This window comes from Spermophilus citellus (assembly GCF_964194105.1).
Source record: "Spermophilus citellus genome assembly, chromosome: 9".
NCBI classification, from domain to species: Eukaryota; Metazoa; Chordata; class Mammalia; order Rodentia; family Sciuridae; genus Spermophilus; species Spermophilus citellus.
The window spans coordinates 83,624,288-83,641,884 of NC_138191.1; the positions used below are offsets into that span (position 1 = coordinate 83,624,288).

Sequence of the window (17,597 nt, forward strand, 5' to 3'; positions counted from 1 at the left end):
CTACTCTGTGCATCTGGAGGTAGATGGATCACATAAGAAGGGTGTGCTGGAGGAATGGGGAGAGAGAAGATAGGCTCCAACCAATTTATAATCTTTCCTCTGGGGCCTGACACCTTCCCTCCACTCCCCTGTTTGGTGTCCCCCAGGTCTGGGTCTATTTTTTAGGCTGTCATCCTACTTCCCCAGCATAATTTTGTTCCTGACTTCTTCAATCATTTTATCTTGGACAGACCCAAGCCAGAAAGAGAGGTGAACCTCAATCCCCCAGCCCCACCCCTGTCCTCTTTCACGTGGAACAGCATCTGAGGACAAACTCTATCTCATTAGAAGAATGAGACAGACAGGAAGAACAGGAGAAAGAAAAGAAGGAGAGAAACAATAGGTTGGAAAGAAGGGGGAGGAAGAAGGAGAATACAATAGACGTTACCTACCAAAATACTGGTATTATTACTTTGTTATTATAATCATTACCCAGAACTGGGAGCTACTTTAAAATATACAGACTATATTTTTTTAAAAATTGAAACTGAGATACACTGAAATCTGAAGAACTGGTGAAAACTAAGTTGCAATTTGCCATACCAATAATGTTTTTTAGCTCAATTGTCCACACAGGGATTGCCATGCTTTTCCCCTAAAGGAAGAAATAAATATTATATGTTAGGTTTTGCAAGCCATAACTCCATCACAGCTATTCAACCCTACCATTCTAAAGTGAAAACACCCATAGACAATGGGTCAATGAATGATGTGGCTATGTTCCAATAAAACTTTATTTATAAAAATATGTGGGGCTGGGGATGTGGCTCAGGTGGTAGTGCGCTTGCCTGGCAAGCTGCGGCCCGGGTTCGATCCTCAGCACCACATACCAACAAAGATGTTGTGTCCACCGAGAACTAAGAAATAAATATTAAAAATTCTCTCTCTCTCTCTCTCTCTCTCTCTCTCTCTCTCTCTCTCTCTCTCCTCTCTCACTCTCTCTTTAAAAAAAAAAATATGTGGTCCTCTGGTCTTCAGGTCATGGTTCCCTAATTCCTGGTTTACTAATTCCTTTTTTCTTCATTGTATAATATTAAAAAGGATACACTTAAAACGTTAAAAAATGATTCATAGAAAAGCTACACGTTCACTGTTTTAAAAAATAATGCACTATAAAACATAGGTTACCTGAAATCTCACCACCCTAAGAAAGTCACTTTTAATATATTGCTAATTATCATTGCAGATATATTCATAAAGAAATTTGTGTGTGCCTATGTGTATTTTTTAAAGCATGAATTGGAAATTCTTTACATGCTGTTCTATAACCTGCTTTCTATGCTTAAAAATACATTCAGGGTATGTTTTCGTGTGAATATATTTAGATCCATATTTTTTTCACAAAGTACTATGAATGGAGGTACCATACCTCCTGTGATGGGGATTTAGGGTGGTTCCTCATACCCTCTACATCTCTACTTTTTAACTGACCACTGGTGGAATACTTCCAATGATGGGAAATTTGCTAACTATTGAGCCCATGTATTTGACCTTATATAACAGTATCTGGGGACTTCTGATCTGCATATGGAGGAGATGTGGCTTGGTAATGAACCAGAAAACTCATACTGAGTTAGTAATCAACTACCTTGAGTCAATGCCTCCTTTTTGAACCATTTCCACCCAGGGCTCTGTTGACTTCTACACATCTGTGGATGGAACACTGTTAAATTGCCTTCTGATCTATAGCCACAGTTTTGGTCAAAGTTCCTGCCTGTGGTAATACATGTTTCAACAGGTTACCTGGGGATTTCCAAGGCTATGGGTGCTTCTTCCTGACCTGACTTCTTCATGGGAATATGGCAGCCTCTGACTGAGCAGAAAAACCAGTTTGTGAACACACTTGCCCAGGTATCCTACTCACAAAAAGGTAGCTCTCCAGGACAGGTTCAGACAGAGCGTGGCCATATGCAACAGGACAAGTAAAATACCCAGGAAGCAAAGCAGCTACCCCATATAAATTGTTCTGAAGTCTGTGGATACCTATCTGGTCACCCATAGACTGACTGGTTTGCCTTTTTTTTTTTCATATTTCCTCATGATCTCTTTCTGATACTTTTGTTAGGATGTTGTTATTGAATAGTGAATAAAAGTTCACATTATATTCATGCATGAATTGCAATTAATTTTAAAATTTGGCTGGCCTGAGATGTTAAATCATTTTCTTGCTTGCTTTGTGAGGGATGTGTAATGAAGAAAGCCACTTCATTTATAAACGTAATTTTCATAGAATTGGGACCATTCTTTTGCAATCCTTTCATTTAAAGACAAGCACAGTTGCAGTAAGGTCAAGTGATTGTCCCAAATTCACCAGTTTGCTAATGACAAAGCCAGGATTTAATCCCCAAAACCTCATCTCATAAAGCCCAAATTTTCCTCCATTCTACTGCTACTTCTTCATAAGGCAACTGATTTATTCATTTGTTTATTTCAAGTGAAGGAGAGGGTGGAACATATAGAGCAAGAACATATAAAGGGAAGGAAATAATGTAAAAGAAGTCTGGAGGAAAAAATAGGAAATTAAATAAGCATTCAATATCAGGAAGGGAAAGTACAACTAATAATTGCCCCAGTGCTACAGAGAAGACCAAGTTCAGGCCCTCCAACATTGAGCTGCGTATTCCTGTGTGAGTGACTAGAAACCAAATGAGATTCAGGAGATAACCAGCCTGTAGTATATGCTGAGAAGCTTATCTCAGGTCCCTGCTCAGGGCTGCCCCAGCTATTCCCCAGCTGTTGGGAATACTGGCCTCTGAGCACTCCCAGGGGTCCATCACTGAGTACTGCCCTGGGGAACTGCTTTGCCAAAGGTTTACCTTTTCTGGGCAAAGGTAGGATATGGAAATATAAAGGTCCAAGTCTCTGGACTCAATTTGAACCAACTCTGAAGAGTGACTGTACGTTAGTCCCCCACTGGGCTGTAGGCCCAACTGAGGCCTCAGCTGTCCCCACATTTAGAGGTAGTTTATCGTTCCACACAGTTTGTCACCTTCACTTTCTTACCTGTGTGTCTTTTAATCATGTACCAGTAAACCTTCCCACAAAATGCATGATTCCAGGAAACTCATTTGTAAGATACCACCCAGATTCACACTTCTATCCCTGTCAGAATTGGGACTGAAACTCAGATTTTTTCTGACGCCTCATCTCATTAACTTAGACCATTCTCAATTACTATACATCTTTCTGTGACCAAGTCTCTCTATGTACGACTTGGCATAACACATCCTCCTATAAGGTGGGCCTCTTACAGTATGAAATGATGGTCACCAGTATGTTACACAGATGATTTTTGGTAACTGGGGAGGCTTATTTTTACTTCAATAGTGACTATTTTAGCTTGGGATTGCCCAGAAGCAGACCTTGAGATGAGGGCACAAGTGAAAACGATTGATTAGAATACAGGTTGGCTTCACTAATGTGTGACTTCCAGAGTTACACACATACCTGTGGAGTCATATAGAGCCCTATGCTTGATTTAATACATGGTTGCTGCCATTTTGAAATTCTTAATTAATTTGTGAAGATTTTTCATTATGTATTAGCACCCCCCCCATTCATGTTGCAGTTCCTGATTAGGACATATTACCAGGAAAAATTGGTATGGGAGTAAGAACTGGAACTGGGAGGAGGAAGAAGCTAAGCAAGGATGTGACATGAAAGTCCCATAGAGGAAAGAGGAATTTAGCCCCACCACATAGCGAGGGACTTCTGTTGTCAGTGTTGATTCAACTGTGAATTGTCCAAATTTGTTGCAAAAGAGTTGGAGTATTTTTACCCCCACACTAGTCTGTCATTGGTTAAAGGCCAAGTGTGAGAATAGAGGACATTAATTACCAACCATTTCCAGTTGTTCTGTGTGCGGGCAAAGCAAATCCTGCAGCTGAATGTGGTACTCTGACCACCAGATGCAGATGCTGGTAGGCAGGAAACACATATGGAACCAGTATGTATGAAGTTGGAAAAGGATCACAGGGAATATGACCATCATTGGCAGCTACTGCTGGAGTTAATCATGTACTTTAACATGAACTAGAGTACTTGATTATCAACTCATGATATCATGGGTAGAATTACTAACTGCACAGGTAATAAATGTAAGAAGTAGCAAAAGTGATTCAACAAAAAATGTAAATAAAAAGTAGGAGATCCAGTGATATGAAGATGAAATGTGAGTCACTGAAGTTTGGGGAATATCAGCAGAGAAAGAACACTGGATCCAAGGCCATCGGTAAAAGTACAAAATGTAGAGCCAGGTGCCCTGGGTCTAAATCCTAGCTCTGCCACTTTCTGACTGTTTCATTTAACTTTCCCGTGCCTACCTGCCAGGGTTGTTAGGGGGATTAAATAATTTAATACATATAAAGCACTTAAAGCAATATCTGCCATGCAGGAAGTACTGGTTAAACGTTAGCTCTGACTATTCTTGCCTTTCAACTAATTCGATCAGGGATTTTCCAACTATCTGTAGTGCAATTGTTCCTCAATACCCACTTGGGAATGGTTCTGGGACCATCTTCCCACCACTACATCCTATGGATACCAAAATCTGAGGACAACAAAGTCTCAAATAAAATGACTTAGTATTTGCATATACCCTATGCACATCCTTCTGTATACTTTAATCATCTCTAGATTACTCATAATATCTAAAACAATGTAAATGCTACATTAATAGTTGTTATACTATATTGTAAAGGGAGTAAAGACAAGAAAAAAGGCTGTACTTGTTCAGTACTAACTCAGTTTTTTTTTTCTCAAATAGTTTTAATCTGCAGTGAGCTGAATCTGAGGATTAGAATCTGCAGATGCAGAACCCATAGGGAGGGTCAAATGCATTTTATTTTCAAGTTTGTTGAAGGATGATACTTATGAAATAAACCAACATACAAAAATAAAAGCCCATGTTTTTTAATGATTAAATGATTCATCAGGCATAACTGCTATAGAAGTTTCTACCGGCTCATTTTCAATATCTGTTCCCTTTGCATGACAGTTTACAGACCATTGCTAGTCTGTGACCATACTTTTGAATAGCACTGAACTAGAAAACCTTCAATAAGCCACTTAGCTCTTGCACCTCAGCTTCTGGATTTTTTAAGAGATTAATGAAAGAAGAATAAAATTAAGTACATGAAAGCACTTAATAAACTATAGTGTACTAGAAAAGGAAACTTGTGGTAGGGCCATCAGAGTCAATTCTGTTGTAAGGCTATTCTGTTTAGGGTGAATCCTTCAAATTATCAGTATCTGAATCAGTCAAGTGTTTCCTAATGTTGTACAAAGCAGGGAATAAAGGGCTTCTCTGGCAAGCTATGACTCCCACCCCAACAACCCAGCTATTCACAGGTTGCTAAGACCATACTCCTGGAAAAAGGCATCAACTATAGCAGGGAGAAGAGATGTTGTTCCTTCTGCATCCTATCCAAATGATTTCACAAAAACTGATACTTGAGTAGGGGTCAAAGGGAAAGCAGGAGTGAAGATAATGTCATTAGAGCAGTTCTTGGAGCCCAGCTTCCCTGGGGTCCACTTCTCTTCAGCTGGTGAAACTCAACACTTACAGCCCTCACCAATGCTTTTCGACTCCAAGCATGGACTCTGCCCACACTGGTTCTAAGTGACTTACTTAGGCCTCACTTTCTCTTTTATCCACCCCGTCAAACAAGAAGGAAGATACCTAGAGATACTCAAGCAATCTACTGAGTAGTAAAATAGTAAATTTCTGTACATTCACCTTCTTTATTCTGTCCAGATTCACAAGCTTTATTTTATTTGTAAATACTGAGAATTCAACCCAGGAGCACTCTACCACTGAGCTATATCTCCAGTCCTTTTATTTTGAGGCTGGGTCTAAAGTGTGATCCTCCTGCCTCAGCCTCCTGAGCTGCTAGAATTACATGAGTGCTCCACTTGCTTGGGGCCTTGAAGCTTTTTGAGAGCAAGCCTCCTGTCAGATTGTTAGCTCCCCATCACCTTCAACACCATACTTGGAATGAAGCAGGTGCTCAATTCTATTTTTGAAAAGGCGGTATGAATGAGTATGAAGTCTCTGGAAGCGAAAGTGGCTCTTCAATCTACCCAACCCCGAATCCATCCAGAAAAGGCCAACCAAATCCAATTAATTCATTACGCAGAACGCTGCCAAGTTCTGGGCATTCGGAAACACAAATTTCATGCGGTTGCGGGGAGGTGGAGGGGGAAAACCTCATGATGGGCGGATGTGCTTCAAATTTAACCATCTGGTCATACCTCTGCTTCTGGGAAACAAAATCTCTCCGTGGCCCCAGGGCCCTTTAAATGTTACCGAGGCTCTTTTCCTCAGACATTTTTGGATCAGAGCCTAACTTTTGTGTAGGGGTTTGGCAGCGCTTGTCTTCGCAGCCCAGGGGACCCGCTGCCATAAGGGCTGGCGAGGCGTTCACACGCGGAGGAAACTTGCAAGGAGTCAGAGAGGCCAGCGTTCGCCGGTGGCGAAGTGGAGGCCCCGGAATCTAAGTCCAGGTCTTCGGGTAAAATTCGGGGGAGTGGGGATGGCCAAGGGCGCCCAGACAGTAACGAGCTTCGCCCACTCGCGACGTCTCCCTGTCGCGGGCCGGGACCCGACGCGCACAGGGCGGCCGAAGCGCGGCACCGCGCGGGCGTCCGGGCGGAGGGAGGGCGGGGAGCGGGGGGGAAGGAGTCCTAGCAGCCGCCCCGCCCGTCGGGCCGTCCGCCCCGCCCACCCCGAGCGAGGCGGAGCCGGCGCCCAGAGGAGCGGGAGGAGGAGAGGTCGCTGCCGTCTCCAGGAGCCCTTAGAGACCGAGTCCCCGGCAGCGGCGGCGGTGGTGGTGGCGGCGGGGCCAGCGCTCAGGAAGGCGAGTGAGCGCCCGGCGGCGGGCGCGGGTGCCCAGTCGGTCCCTGTAGGGTCTGGGGCGCAGCTCGGGGCGGCGGCCCGCGAGTTCGGGTGCTGGGAAGCGAGATGGAGGGAGGGAACGGGGGAAGGAAGGGAGGAAGGAGGGAAGAGTGTCCCGGAGGGCGGGGACTGGTCGGGGCATTGAGCGCCGGAGAAGGGGGTGGAGGAGGGAGGGCAAGGGACAGTGAGACCCGGAGACCGGCGGCGCGCGCCCTCGACGGGCGGCGGCCGGAGCGCGCGGGTAGCGGGGTCTCAGGGGCTGGGGCCAGGGCCGGCGGGTTGGGGGGAGAGGGAAGAACGATCCCCCCTTCTCGCTCGCTTTCTCCTGACTCCCGCGGCGCGCCCCGCGCGGGTTGCGGAGGCCCCCACTGTCCCCAGCGGTGCTGGTGGTGGGGCCGGGCTGAGCGAGAGGCTGGGGTCGGGGGGCGACCCGCACGCCACGCCCTCTTCCCTACTTTTCTTCCTCGCTTTCTTGCGACAGGCCGGTAGGAGCGCAGCCTCGGCACCCGCTAAGCGTTTGGGGGTCTAGCGGGTAAATAGCGGGTCACCGAGAGGGGAACCCTGATGACACACCCCGCAGGGGACCCGGAGGCTGCCCTTTTGCAGACTGTATTTGTAGGTGGTAAGGAGAAAGGTCAAAGTTCAGACTGGAGTCTAGAATGTTTTTTTTTTTTTTTTTTTTTAAGCCTTGCCCGGACACTTCCTTCGTCGATCAGGGTGACTTTTCATTTTAATTAGGCATATCATTAAAACTAATTTTGAAACGCGGTCGCTAGCGTCTCCGGACACTCTCTTGTCCCTTGCCTTGTGTATCTCGTAAACTTGACTTAAACCATTCATAACTTCCGAAAAGGGAAGCGTGATTCTTGTTGAACTCACGCGGTTGGAGTGAAACTTTGGACAACTGGAAATCGGAGTGAGGGACCTGAAGAGGCCTGTCATCGTGTGGTCATCCTGTGCAGGCGTGGCTGTATACAAACCAGGGGACCGGGGAGGAATGGCCAAACCCCCGGAGTTAGAAGGCAGGTCTCCTGCGCCCACGTGCCAGCGCACGTTTAATGGCTGCTCCGAGTGGAAACAAATCCGGAATTTATTAGACTTGGTGGAGTTGGACAAACTCCACATGATTAGCTTCCTTTCCATCAGTGATTTCCTCTCCCCACCGCTGTCTCTGCGGACACTGTTTATATTTCCTGGGGCAGTTGAAGCTTCGCCTGAATAGATTGTCTATAATGAATCTTTCGGATGTTGTCAGAGGCAGGGTCTGTGTCTGTGTGTTCTCTATGGCAAAAGCAGAGTTTGGCCTTGTTTTTAAAGTGCTAGTCACCACGTTGCACCATTGCTGCTGCTTCTCGGCTCTCAATGTAAATTACCACCGGATCCCGGCCCTCCCCCAGCAGAACCAGGAAGGCAGGCAGCGTTAGGATGACGGGATTGAATTTTACTATTGCCAAAACAATCACTTTCAAATAAGGAGCTAGGGTTGGTTTGTTTTATTTTAAACCAAACTATGTAGATTAGCAAGGCCCTTTTCCAATAAACAAACTTGCGGTTCACACACACAATTTTTAAAGGTAATCAAACATTGTAAAGACTTAAATGACAAGAGGACTTTTGGATCAAACGTTCTGTCCCTTCACCTTCCTTAACAGTTAACCAGCACCATAAAGCTCTGGTTTAAGTCCAGAAAAAAAAAAATGCAGAACAGTCTAACTACTGTGTCTTTAGGCCTTATAAACAATGCAGTTGTATGTAGCCCAAGTAATTTATTAGGTAGGGGGCTCTGGGCATGATTTTGTGTAGAAATATATAGAAATGTGAATCTGTTTCACAAGAGACAAAAAAATTCTGTGTAGAAAGCCCCAATCTTATTTGAAAGACTAGCTCTCCAACAATTAGATTTGTGGTCTTGGGTTTGTGTTGTCACTTGTTAGAGAACATGGTTGTTTGTCAAGTTGTGACAGCAAAAGCCTTCATGGTTAAAAAATTTGAGGAAATGGTTAACTAATACCAATTTAGTTTTTTTTTTTAACGTTAAATACCTTTTCTGTCTAGCAATAAAAAAAAATCAGATTTATATTATGTCATTTGCTGTGTTAGATTTTCATTAGGTGGATTTGTTTCTTTGTTTTTTTGTCTTATTTCAGATTAAGTTGAACATACAAAGGTAAGTTGTAGAAGCCAAATAAATTTTTCTGAACCTTAATTGAGAAGATAAGCAGTTTAACAGAGGTTTGGGGTATGGGCTTTGGTGTTAGACAGACCTGGATAAGAATATTAGTTATTTAGCAATTTTTGTCTAATTTATAAAACAGGGATAGTAATGGCCTCTACCTCTAGAATGTTAATAAATGTATGACACTGTTTTCAGAAAACACTTTGTACCTAACCTACAATAAATGTTCAAAATATTAGATGTTTTAGTTAGCTTAATGAGCAAACTGATGGTTAAATTATAAGATGGCAGCCCGAACCTTCCGGAAATGCTAGATAGAAATTCTAAAGAAGGTACCTGTTTTTTATGTGTTCAAGTATGTGTATGTGTTTGTCATGGTTCTACCACAGCAGTATGAATAATTATTATTGAAGGGTTAATAATTTTAATATGTTTTTAGAGCTGAAGTTACAGTTGCATGGTATTTTTAGGGCCAATCAGAAACATTTCATTAATTATCTTTTAAATTTAAAAAGACTTTTTATTTCAGATAGTTGTGTTTATTAGCCTTTTACAGGAAATTAAACCAGGAACAGAAGAAGTATTTGTCTTTAACCATGTATGATTTTTAATTTAAGTATGAAAAAATGTGACCTAAGGGTATCCGGTTATTTGCTTTTACATGTACTGATATGCAAGGCCAACAGATAAGCCACTAGAAGTGTTAGGATTGTTTGTGAGCATTTGTTTTATTTTAAAATTTTTGTGAGAATGGATGTTCAGTTAATTCAGGGACTCTACTCATCGCATCACTGAATCATTTGCTAAAATTTGCAAAATTTTAAAAATGCTTCCATCTTTAAAACAAACCCTTTCAAGCTTCTGTGTGTGTGTGTGTGTGTGTGTGTGTGTGTGTGTGTGTTTCCTTAGTGCACATCAGGCACACAGAATTGGTCTGATTGGAATCTTAGCTCATGCCACAGATGACTTCTGATTTTACTAATTGTTCCACAGGGACAGAGAGATGTTGGTTTATAATAATTTCACATAACTATAAAGGGTACAGTGTTAATATGAACTGTTTCTTACTTGTGACACTATGCTCTGAAGCAGTGGATGTCTTGATTGAATAAATTATTGATTGCTTGTACTCCTAGAACATCATAATATAATGACGGATTCCTGGCTCATACTTGTAGATGTGCATGCTGTGGACAAGTTACTTAATCTCTCTATGCTTCGTTGAGGTGTTGTGAGGAATTAAATGAGTTAATCTATACAGAACATTTAGAACAGTGCTGGGCATTTAGTCAATGTTCAATGAATATTAACATTAAATTGTTTTTTGGAATGTTATTATATAATGAGCATGAATATATTTATTAAAGAAGAAATTATGAAAGCTATATGAAATTATAACATTTTCCAAAAAATTTTTAAAGTCTCAGTAATCAAAAGTCCTGTCAAATATCATTTGAAAATTAGAGAACATACAGTAATTACACATATCATTGTGTCTTTTAAATATGAAATGGATTGCAATCTTAATTATTCAAATTAATTCTTCTAGATCTCAATTCCATTCTCTTTCTTTTCAGAAACTTTTAAAATCAGTAATGCATAAAGTCTGTTATAGATTAAATGGGGGAAGGCAGTGTGCAAGTTTTAGTGCATTATTACAGCCAGCTTAAAATTCTTAACTGTGCATTTTTAAAAGCCTTGAAGAAAATACAAATGGGTGACAGGATTATGTCCACTCCAATTTATCCTATTTGCCCACAATCAGCGAGTACATACAATGATAGTTCATTTGTATAATAGTTACTGAAAACAAATTCTGACATTAATAGCAGGGTTTTGTTATTGTTTTAGAAAAAAAACATCAAATTTCATGGCACTTTAAGGTTCTCAAATTTAATGTCAAAACCTTTGCAGTGAGAATTATGTCGCAGTATAAGGAAGTCCTTTCAGAAGCTGCAGGTTTGTCTTCATAAGAGATATTTGAAAAGTCCATCAGTCGTTTATAAGAATCTGCATGCAGGCCAAGTCCACTGACCTTGACTTATGGAAGGTGCCCTTTGCAGATCCAGATGTGCAGTGACTAGCTGCATTTGTACAGCACCTTCGGTCTTATCAGACACCTGGACTGCAGTACTGAGGAAGACATCTTGCACTTAGGTTAACAGGAACGTTCCATAGATAAAAAGTAATTACAACACAGTCTTTCCTGCAGGATCTCACCGAGGTCTCACAAAGACCCAGATGAGGAGTCTGAGGTTCCCTCAAATCCCCAACCTTGCTCAAGGGGCAGGGACAGAATTTGCCCCAGAGTCATTCTGCCTCCACATCTCCTCACTAAGTGCTCTGCCAAGAGCCACAATGGATGTGTATCCAGCTAGGTCTGGGAGTGAAAAGGGCTTTATGGAGGCAGTTCCATTGAAAAGTTATAAATCCGATCAAGAAAAACAGGAGATGGCTCCTTCTAAGAGAGAAAAGAACCATCAGAGGAGAATCATCAGGGCCTCCCATCAGCTTCACCCCTTTTCAGCCATCACAGTCAGTGTCTCCAAAATGGCTGTGAGACTCAGCAGGCCTGAAATAAATACAGACACCCAGTGCTTTGGTGACCTGTGAAGTCTGCCTTTCCTATCCCTGTACTCCCAGAGGAGGTTTGAAAGGTCCTGAGAGAACCGGCCTGCTAAGTCCTTCTCTAGAACCAGCACCTGCCAAAAGGTCCTGAACTCTCTCTTCGCTTCTCTCTTAGGAAGGACAGTACAGTCTTAAGTATGTAGCTTGGAGCCAGATAAGAGAGTGGAGGTGATTTGACTGAAGGCAACTTGTAACTGGATTACTCCCATTTACTGCCAAGTCTGTCTTGAAAATCATTTCTAGTGTCACTTAAATGTTTGGTTTATCATGTCAGGTTATATTGGGTATCGTAAAAGTGCTTAGTTATGAGTGTCTGGTTGCCATCCTGGGACAAGGAAGGTTTTTGTCTTCTTTTAATGGGTCTGCATTTCAGAAGATTATAATAAAAGCTGGAGTGTTACAGACTATTTAGACTTTTGATATTTCAGCTCTGCTGGAGGATTAATAGCTAAAGGAATATTTTTTTTAAGGTGTGAGTGAATCGGTTGCTAAGAATCTTTTGCACTTTTCATGTTCATTGATTGTAAATAGGTGACGTGGGAGCTGGGGGTCAGAAGGCTCACATATTCTGTGTGCTTCCTTATAGAAATAGGCTACCTTTCCCTTTGAAGGCAAGGTGGTATAATTGACACAGAATTCCCTTTGATTGAGGGAGGAGAGAAGTGTAAGCCCTGGTTATACTTGAGTTGGCGTGGTCACAGATACTCACTGGAGTGTGTCTGAATTGGTTGCCATGTCTTCACTTGAATTCTCTGTATAGAGAATTGCCTTCATTCAAAATGGCTGTGTGTAAACCCACATGAACCCGTTGGGGGTGGTATCTTATCTTCACTGGTGCAGAATAATCGGGCTTTTATTTAGCTGCAGATGCTGCCAGCCAAGATATCCCTGACCACTGGACACTAAACCCTTAGCCCCCACTGGGACATTTTGACTCTGATTCCAAGCTTATGGTGACCTCAAATTTTGTCTGCTTCTTGAGGAGAAATTGCAGAGGAGAAGTATGAGGCCTCTTCTCAAATGAAGATTCAAAATGAAGCCTATGAAATTCCAATGTGAGCTAAATCTGAGTATGTAAAAAGGAATAAAAATCCAAACTATGTTTGGAGTTTATTGAGGCTTACCAAGACCTTATGGAGATAAAACCATCACCCAGGTTGATTCAACCAAAATCTCAGCAAACTGAAAAGGTGTCAAAACCAATAGACTGGGAGTCTGAATATATCTAGACTAATGAAATCTTTTGAATTATTAGGCCATGGCCTGCACATTAGAATACAGGACTTCATGTGGATATAAGTCATGATCGGCTGTCCTCTGATGGACTTCTTTTTTTTTTAATGAATTTTTTTCTTTATATATGATAGCGGAATGCATTACAATTCTTATTACTTATACAGCACAAATTTTCATATCTCTGGTTGTATACAAAGTATATACACACTGATTCATGTCTTCATATATGTACTTTGGATAATAATGTCCATCACATTCCACCATCATTTCTAACCCCATGTCCCCTCCCTTCTTTTCCCACCCCTCTGCCCTATCTAGAGTTTTCTATTCTGATGGACTTCTTTCTCTTCAGTTCCTCATTCCTTAAGGGGCAGGTAAAGACCAGTATTCGGGGTGTTGTTGACATTGTTTACTATTAATTGAACAGAAACATGCTCAGTATCATCTGATCCATGCCAAAGTACCCTGCACCTCTGACAAGTCTGTCTGGTACAGGGAATAGAGTAGTAGTAACTCCTGGGGATATGGAAAAGGATTCCTGTTATTTACTGACCAACTATGGGCCTTCCTCCTTGGGATGGGATGCAAGTGACATTGGCTGCAAGTGCCTTTGGAATGCCACATTTTGGAAAAAGATTTTTTTCTTGTTTAGGTAAGAAGTGGGGATCCTTGTTGCCAAAGCCACCAGAAGCTAAAAAAGAGAATTCAACTGGCACTGCATACTTGCTTTCTCTTTCAGGCTGGTCCTTTAGCAAACCTACTATCAGAATCAGCTTCATCTTCCCGGTTTCTCTCCTGAGAGGCATTTGCACAGCAGGTGGGATGAGCCCTGTTGGGTGAGTGTGACCGCTAAGGCGGTGGTGCTGAGGATAAAGGGGCTGTCTTGAACTTTGGACTTTGGCCTTCTGCTGTTTTATGGAGAGACTACACCTTGTGAAAACAGCCAGCAGGATTAGAAACGTGAACACTTTCACATTTAATCTGGTTAAATGTACCCTTCTTCAAGCGAACTTGGATTCCCAAAGCAAAAATAGCAGAAGGTGAATTCCAAGGATTCCCTATGGAATTTCTTTAAATAGCAAACTCACCTATTGCGTTTTCAGTATGATTTGATTTTATAAAATTTCAGGAGTTTCAACTTTTCAGGAATATCTCCAGAATTGAATATTCAGTACATGCTTTGCCCTCTTTTTCAAGGTTCGTATTTGATGAGCAGCATGCTTCAGTCATTACTATCTACATCCCGAGAGTACATAAATGCTCCTGGCGCCCTGCCTGGGAGTGTTTCTACCTTTGCCTCCAGTTCACCTGCTGTTCTTGACTTCCTTCTGGGTGTAATAAATATCAGGGGCTTTAGGCCACCCACACCCAGCAAGGCAGAAATCACTCTGTCCATGGTCATTGTGCTCACCTCCTGAACTCTGGACTGAGCTTTTTCTGCTCACTGACTTTCACATGAGACCTTGCCTGCCTACACCCTCAGTCTTCCAGACCCCTTCTCCTGAGCAGAACTCTTATAGCCTATTCATTCCCCTTGGGAAAAGAGCTATAAAACCTCTTCATTTTAAAATACAAGCAATATATTTATCTGGTTCCTCCTCCAAATCTCACCACCCATATATAAAAGGAAAACACTGAAAAATATTGTTTCTGTCCCATCCCCCTCCACACCTTATCCATACTGTGTGTGACAAGCAACATGTAAATGCAAGCCAATAAGAACATGTTTTATATTATTTCCCATTCTTTCATAAAAGATGGCAATATTTATATGGATGTTCTCTGCCTTGCTTTTTTAAAAATTAACAGCATGTCCTGGAGATATCTCTCAACAGGTAGAGATCTCCCTTTTTCAACAGTGCAGTTGTTTTCATTGTGCTGTATACCATGGACCAAGTCCCCTATGCAGGACTTTTCGGTCATATCCAGTCTTTTGCTATTACAGACAGTGCTGTGAGGGCTAGAAGTTAAGTCTCCCTGCTCTTGTGCAGGTGTTCTTAAGGACTAATTCCCAGAAGTGGGACTGCTGAATCACTGTGCTCTGTAATCCTCCTCCGGAAGGGTTGGATCACTGTGCCCTCTCATGGCACTGTGTTGGATGGCTGGTTCCCATAGTCCCACCAAGAAGAAGAGTGTCAGCTCTTTTTGGTTTTGCTAATCTGGTTGATATAAAATGGCACTTTAGAATGTTTAAAGTTTTTCTTATTACAAGTAAAGTGGAGTTTTGGGACCATTTGTACATCTTTTCTTGATCATGGTCTGGGATAGTAGGTCCACCTTGTAGGTCTTTATTGATCTTTCCTCTTGCATGTATCCCTGTCAGAATCTCTTAAATACTGACTTTAGAATGTGATGCTTCTTTTGGCCTAAGTGTAGAGTGGGCTGCCAAATAGTGCAGAATCAAGAGAAGTATAAAGTAGGGTTTTATGACCGTTGCTAATGTCTGAATTATGAATAGTTTTCGGCAAATGGTATTATTAAACTGGGGCTTCTCCAAAATCATAATGAAGATGATCTTCTAGTCTAGAATTTCTTCTCCTTTTAAAAAATGAGCAAAAGAGAGATTGAGGAGATGTAAATTCCAATGAAATTTCCCACATAATCTTTTCTTTTTAATTTGTTTTAATTAGTCATACATGACAGTAGAATGCATTTATGCACTTTGATATACATAGATGGGATATAATTTCTCATTTTTCTGAGTGTACATGTTGCAGAATCATATTGGTCATGTAGTCACATATATACATACAGTAATACTTAATGTCTATTTCATTCTACTATCTTTCCTACCCCCACATCTTCCCTCTACCTAATCTTCCCTAGTGCCCCCCACCTTATTGTGAATTAGAATTCGAATATTAGAAAACATTCGGCCTTTGGTTTTGTGGGATTGGCTTATTTGGCTTAGCATGATATTCTCCAACTCCAACCATTTACTGGCAAATGCCATAATTTTACTCTTCTTTAAAGCTGAGTAATATTCCATTGAGTATATATACCACATTTAATTTTTATCCATTCATCTATTGAGGGACACCTAGGTTGGTTCCATAGTCTGTCTATTGTGACTTAAGCTGCTGTAAACATTGATGAGGCTGTGTCACTATAGTGTGCTGATTTTAAGTCCTTTGGGTATAGACCACGAGTGGGATAGCTGGGTCAAATGGTGGTTCCATATCCAATATTCTGAGGAATCTCCACACTGCTTTCCATAGTGGTTGTACCAATTTGCAGTTCCACCAGCAATTTATGAGTGTGCCTTTTTCACCACATCCTCACCAACATTTATTGTTGCCTGTATTCTTGATGATTGCCATTCTGACAGCAGTGAGATGAAATCTTGTAGTAATTTTGATTTGCATTTCTCTAATTGCTAGAGATGTTGAACATTTTCCATATATTTGTTGATGGATTATATGTCTTCTTCTGCGAAGTGTCTGTTCAGTTCCTTAGCTCATTTATTGATTGGGCTCTTTATTCATTTATTTGGTGTTAAGTTTTTTGAATTCTTTATATATCCTAGAGATTAATGCCATTTCAGAGGTGCATGTGGTAAAGATTTTCTCCCAATCTGTAGGCTCTTTTCTCACTTTATTAATTGTTTCCTTTGCTGAGAAGAAGCTTTTTAATTTGAATCCATCCTATTTATTGATTCTTGATTTTACTTCCTGTGCTTTAGGAGTCTTGTTAAGTCAGATCCTAGGCCAACATGGTGAAGATTTGAGCCTGTTTTTTTTTCTCTGTTAGGCACGGGGTCTCTGTTCTAGTGCCTAAGCCTTTGATCCACTTTGAGTTGATTTTTGTGCAGAGTGAGAGATAGAGGGTTTAATTTCAATTTGCTACATATGGATTTCTAGTTTTGCCAGCACCATTTGTTGAAAAGGCAATCTTTTCTTCAGTGAATTTTTCGGCACCTTTGTCTAGTATGATATAACCATATTTAAGTGGGCTAGTTTCTGTGTCCTCTGTTCTGTATGATTGGTCTACAAGTCTATTTTGGTGCCATTACTATGCCGTTTTTATTACTATGGCTCTGTAGTATAGTTTAAGGCCATACAATCTTTTAAGAAGTGTAGAATTTTCCATTTATCTGTATCTCCAGAAGTGTTATACATGTCAGACTTTTTTTTTTTTGTTTACTCCCTGAATTGGACTTCTGGTTTTTTCTTTGATTCCACTGTCAGAGAGACATTTTATTTCCAAGGTAAAAGGGAAGATGAAAGTAAAAATATAGACAGGCCAGAGCTCAGTATTCCAGGAAGGGAGTAGGATTGAAATTGTGTCTTGCTTTTTGAGCCACTCTTTAGTTAGGCTCTTGGGGTGTCATTTCAATATAAAATTAACTTTTATTTTTTGAAGATGGAGTTCCATTGAAAGAGAGGGACATTATGATTTGGTGAAAAGATAGCTGTAGTCTTTTTATTTTTAGAAATTCCTAAGGCAGTAGTCTATAAAGTCGGCCTACATCTGTATCCAAAAAAGTAAAAACCAAAAGCAAACTAATAAACCCACAACAACAAACTCTTTCTCAGAGTTATACCACTAACAGTGATGGCCCTTGGAAGGTCCCATAGAAAGGAGCAGATCTCCCAGCCTTCAGCTCCTGAATATGTGGGTTCT

General features: G+C 41.3%; 1 protein-coding gene across 3 annotated transcripts in view; it reads left to right on the forward strand.

The window, feature by feature from the left end:
- Positions 1 to 6,458: 6,458 nt before the first annotated feature.
- Positions 6,459 to 17,597, forward strand: part of GNG12 (G protein subunit gamma 12) — a 124,388-nt gene continuing 113,249 nt past the window's right edge. The window contains exon 1 of one of the 3 annotated variants that reach the window (XM_081305675.1): positions 6,459 to 6,551. The gene's annotated coding sequence lies outside the window, so the exon portion shown is untranslated. Of the gene's footprint in view, positions 6,552 to 6,740; positions 6,897 to 17,597 lie in introns of those variants that run through there. The other 2 variants (XM_081305676.1, XM_081305674.1) reach the window with 2 other exon arrangements.